The sequence below is a fragment of the Gossypium hirsutum genome, chromosome D02, assembly GCF_007990345.1.
Source record: "Gossypium hirsutum isolate 1008001.06 chromosome D02, Gossypium_hirsutum_v2.1, whole genome shotgun sequence".
Classification (NCBI taxonomy): domain Eukaryota; kingdom Viridiplantae; phylum Streptophyta; class Magnoliopsida; order Malvales; family Malvaceae; genus Gossypium; species Gossypium hirsutum.
The window spans coordinates 34,224,760-34,230,759 of record NC_053438.1 but is presented as its reverse complement, the minus strand read 5'-3'; positions in this window follow the sequence as shown (position 1 = coordinate 34,230,759).

Sequence of the window (6,000 nt, the reverse complement as noted above, 5' to 3'; positions counted from 1 at the left end):
ACCTTTGTTAGCATGTTGCTCATAGTTCTTGGTCTTGGCCTCAATACGGTCTCGAACTCGTTGGTGCAATTGCTTGACGAAATCAGCTTTGCGCTTCCCATCTACATGAACAAGTTGATTAGAAGGCAATGGCAATAAATCAAGTGGAGTTAATGGATTGAAACCATAGACAATTTCAAAAGGAGAAAATTTGGTAGCTGAATGAACAGCTCGATTATACGCAAACTCCACATGTGGTAAGCATTCTTCCCAAGCCTTCACATTCTTCCGAATAATAGCTCGAAGCAATGTAGACAGAATCTGGTTGACCATTTTGGTTTGGCCGTCCGTTTGCGGATGGCAAGTGGTTGAAAACAGCAACTTCGTTCCAAGACGCCCCCATAGTGTCCTCCAAAAATGGCTAAGGAATTTTGCGTCTCGGTCGGACACGATCGTTCTAGGCATGCCATGCAATCTGACCACCTCTTTGAAAAATAAGTTAGCAATATTAACGGCATCATCAGTTTTATGACATGCTATAAAATGGGCCATTTTTGAGAACCTATCTACAACCACAAATATTGAATCTCGGCCATTCTTACTCCTAGGTAAACCTAGCACGAAATCTATAGAGATATCAGACCAAGGGGTTTCGGGAATAGTGATGTGATCTCAATCGCATCATGTTGTGGCACCACTCGTTGCTATCATGATTGGCCTAAACACGAGGGCCCCAAGTGCAAGATGAAGCTCAATCTCAGCTCAACAAGCTCAATCTTAGTTTTTCCCAGCTCGATTTAGCTCACATGAGCTTAATTTATCTTACTTTAGCTCGTTTGAGCTTGGCTTAAGTTTATTTCAACTCATTTATTTTAATGTCTGAATAAATTAAGTAATTTATTAATTTAGCTTAAATTACTACAGCTCATAATTATGTTTTGACTTATTACATGTTTTAAATGTGTCTTGGCCGAATTTAATATGTCTTGTTAAGACTTTATTAAATTTGTCTAATTTAATTTATGTTTAATTAGTGTGTCTAAATTATATTAATGTTTGTTCAGCTTAATTTTATGTGATTTAATTTTGGTTCATGTGTTTTTGTAGGTGAGCTGAATTTGGAGAGTAATTAAACAAGGTTCATGCATGATAGGTTCAATGTATGGGAGTGTGCATGCACAATTGAGGTTCAATGGATGGCATTTAAAGGAGCACATGCATTTGGGACGTTCATGCAAGAGGGAGTTGCTGAAAGTTCATGTATTTGAAGATTTATGGATCATATTTATGGGGGAAAATACATGGGACGTTTCATGCATGATTCATGCATTTTCAAGATGACCATTCAAGTATTTTAGGCACATTAATGCCTCATTAAGCCAAGGGAGATGTAGGATCATTAAAGAGCTGCACATTCATGGAATTATGGAGATTCTTCAAGGCTAAGGATGCATGAATGCATCAAGTGAAGCATCATGATGGTTCGGCCAATTCATGTACCATCTTCAAGCATGAACTGGATTTTAATGCTATTTGTGTGAACATGTTAAATACCTGTGTGAACAGAATTTAAGTTAGTGTGAACAACATAGATGCCGAATATCAATAGGCATTTTAGGCTTATAAATAGCTTACTTGTTTATTGTAAAAGGTTACAGAATTTGATTATTGAAAACTTGAGTGTGAGGTTTCCTCCTATCCTATTTCGTACGAGTCTCGTTCTGACTTATCTAGCTCGCTAGTGGCGTCAACCCGACTTCTTGAACTTATCACCATCCTGGTGTGGCGTTCATCCACCTTTTTTATACCTTTGGTTCCTACCTCTCTATAGGTAATGGGTCAAGGTCCATCTTCGACAATCCATTTAATCCACCTTGAGCAATATAAGTCCTGGGGCAATACTTCATATAGTATTGAATCGTTCTTCGCTTGAGTTCTATTTTTCCATTCCATTTTAACTATTAAATTATAAACAATATTTCTTTATTTCACCGAGCCTATCAAACATCTATCCAAACCATCTTTTGAACCCATTTTCTCAACTTCCACTATAAAAAAATCATCTAACTCCATCTATCTACAAAATCGAACAAACTTCTCGTCGACGATCGGGCAATCAAGTGAATCGACTCAATCAACCGAGCTGGATCACATCATTTGGTATCAGAGCTACTAAAATGAGAAGTGCCGACATTCGTATCAAGCTCGGAGTAGGTTCGTAATGTAAAAAAAAGTCAAAAAAAAATTGAGTTGTAATTTAATTTTTTTTCCCTTCCTTGTATTTACCTTACTATTGTATTGGAGTATCACAAAAAAAAATCGAAATTCAAAAAAAAAAGAAGTGAGCAAAAAAAGAAAAAAAAAGTAAAAAAAGGAACAAAAAAAAGTGAAAAGTCTTGCGAGTTTTATTTTCATCTCTTATTACTCCGATCATCAAGTTTCCCTTCCTACCATTATTTACCCATCCCAACGCCACACTTTAAACCAATTTTTTTCTTTATTCAGCCTACCCTACACCCGACATTATCCATTGTAACCCATTTTGAAACCGACCCTCAAGTAGCAAATTAAGTCTATCGAGATGAATTACGAATTTGTGAGACGAGGTCGAGTGGTAAAAGGCAAGAGAGCGTGAGTTCATTCGAAAAAAAGCCTAAAAGAGAGTTCAAACACGAGTGAGTGAATTTTTCTTTTTGAGCGAACTTGAGAGATTTGTGGTGAGAATTATTTTTCTTTCTAATTTAACTTTTGTTTTCTAATATTTTGTTGAAGCATGTCTGAAGAATTTTCTGAATTTGAATTCCAAATGTGGAGACAAGAAATGCAAAGGATAATGCGATCTGAATTTTGACAATTCGACAAAGATAAAGAAGATTTGACATCTACTATCGTTGACATCAAGATTAGTGCAATCCTTCAAAGATTGGAAAATGAACCACAATGTGAAGATATGTTTCACACGCGTTGCCGTGTCCACGATAAAGTTTGTTGCCTCATTATTGATGGTGGAAGTAGGTCAAACATGGCTAGTATTCGAACGGTTAAAAAACTTGGCTTGGCCACTACCAAGCATCCACGACCCTATCAACTGCAAGGACTTGGTGTTGAAGGCAAATTTGAAGTTACTCAACAAGTGCGTGTTGCATTTTCCATCGGAAGATACCAAGACGAAGTCCTTTGTGATGTTGTGCCTATTCAAGTCTGCCATTTGTTGCTAGGAGAACCATGGCAATCGGATCGCAAGGTCATTCACGATGAACATACCAATAGGTATTCCTTCAAGCATCAAGGAAGGAAAATCACTTTAGCGCCGCTCACACCGGAACAAGTGCAAGAAGACCAATTCAAAATGAAGCAATCCATTGAGCGAGAAAAGGAAAAAGAGATTGAAAAAGAAATTGAAAGAAAACAAAAAGAAAAAGAAATTGCAAAAGAAAAAGAAATCAAAAAAGTGAGAGAAAAAGAAAATGAAGAAAAGAAAATTAAAAAAGAAAAAGCGAAAAAAGAAATTGAAAGAGAGCTTGAAAAGAAATCAAGTGAAAAAGAAAGAGAGTCTGTAAAAGAAACGAGTGAAGTGAGTAATCACGAAAAAGAGAGGAATTCTTTTGCTAACCCCCTTTCGAAATTACCTTGTGATTTTTCTTTGTTTCAGGTTTGCAAGATTCCATCCACGGATTGGTTCCAACTTCATTACCTTTCTACCGAGAGACGTTTTCAATTGATTGAAAGAGGTAAGTTGGAAGATAAAAATGATTGTCACATTTCCAATGGTAAGCAAGGTAAGGGTTCCTTGTTGAGCGAGTTTCAACTCATTTACTCACATGTTTATGACAAGATTGCTGAAAATTGTTTTTGCGAAAGGGTTTTCCCCATTGAATTGGTTAATTTTCGTTCATCTATTATTTATGATTTTGTTTCAACTAGTGCTTTGAAAAGTTTTTTCTATGATAAGTTTGTTGTTGGCAATTTTATTGAAGGCGTTCGATTAGATCAGCATGAACAAAGTGTGATAGTGTGCGATAAAGATTATTCACATACAAAGTTCGATTTGTTTGATTATCATATTCTGAATGATGGTGATTACACCTTCCATAGTGGTAAGAAGTGTTTTCCTATTGATGAGTATGGTATTGGCAAGAATTTTACTGAAGTACGAATAAATCCGTACAAACAAATTTTGAACTCTTGTGATAAAAAGTTGGCATGTGAAACGCCTAGTCTACTTGTATGTGGTGATAATTTGAATTTTCTATTTTTTTTAAATTCCCCATGTCTGAACAAGTCTATTCGAATGAGATTTACGATGTATGAATGTTTGAACATATGCATGCTCAAATTCTTTTTGTTCCACTTGTGTGAATTGTTGGTAATTAAGAAATTCACACTGTATTTTGGAACGAGTGAACAATATCATGTGTTCAACCCTGGAGTTCGCTATTCTAGTTCATCTTTGAGAGAAGGCAAGCATTGTAAATTTTGTTTGAATGACCAAGTAAACAATCGTTGCTTGTATGATGCTTGTCACTAAGTTTGAAAACGAGACGTGTGAATCTTGTTGGCTTGTTAAGACACAATCAAATTTTTGATTGTGGAGAATGTTGTTTATTTTTGTTTAACAGAATCGAGACATATGAATGTTTAAAGGCATGCTTGTTTAATTTTCTTTTGATCCAAATATGTGATAAGACGATGGCATGTAAAATGGTTAGTGCATTTGAATTTGAAGATGGTGTCTCAAATCTGCCTTGCTATATAAATTCTGCATGTTTAAGTAAGATTGATCGAGTGGAACTTAGATTACATGATCATTTGGAGGACTCCTTGATAAATTTTGATTATAAATTTGATTTGATTCTGATGCATCCTTTATTACCAAGTATGGAAAACCATTGTGAACAGGTAAGATCCTCTTCTACATTTGATCCCGGCATTGGATTATGCATTCTAATTTTGAATAAGATTCTGGAAAGATCGTTTGAGTTTATAAATTTTAGTCTCACTAATTCGTTCTATTTCTATGTAGGTGACACTTTGGAATGGTTTCCTCCTAAAGAGGGAGGGCATGGAACTAAATCATTTTCTTTTCAAACCATTTGTGGTTCCTGGAGTTTTAAAAACAATACTTTTTGAATCATGAACAAAAGGGCTTGTGATCTCAAAAAATTTTTCGCGAGCAAGTGGCCCGATTTGAGGACAAATCGTCTTCAAGAGGGAGGGTATGATGTGATCTCAATCGCATCATGTTGTGGCACCACTCGTTGCTATCATGATTGGCCTAAACACGAGGGCCCCAAGTGCAAGATGAAGCTCAATCTCAGCTCAACAAGCTCAATCTTAGTTTTTCCCAGCTCGATTTAGCTCACATGAGCTTAATTTAGCTTACTTTAGCTCGTTTGAGCTTGGCTTAAGTTTATTTCAACTCATTTATTTTAATGTCTGAATAAATTAAGTAATTTATTAATTTAGCTTAAATTACTACAGCTCATAATTATGTTTTGACTTATTACATGTTTTAAATGTGTCTTGGCCGAATTTAATATGTCTTGTTAAGACTTTATTAAATTTGTCTAATTTAATTTATGTTTAATTAGTGTGTCTAAATTATATTAATGTTTGTTCAGCTGAATTTTATGTGATTTAATTTTGGTTCATGTGTTTTTGTAGGTGAGCTGAATTTGGAGAGTAATTAAACAAGGTTCATGCATGATAGGTTCAATGTATGGGAGTGTGCATGCACAATTGAGGTTCAATGGATGGCATTTAAAGGAGCACATGCATTTGGGACGTTCATGCAAGAGGGAGTTGCTGAAAGTTCATGTATTTGAAGATTCATGGATCATATTTATGGGGGAAAATACATGGGACGTTTCATGCATGATTCATGCATTTTCAAGATGACCATTCAAGTATTTTAGGCACATTAATGCCTCATTAAGCCAAGGGAGATGTAGGATCATTAAAGAGCTGCACATTCATGGAATTATGGAGATTCTTCAAGGCTAAGGATGCATGAATGCATCA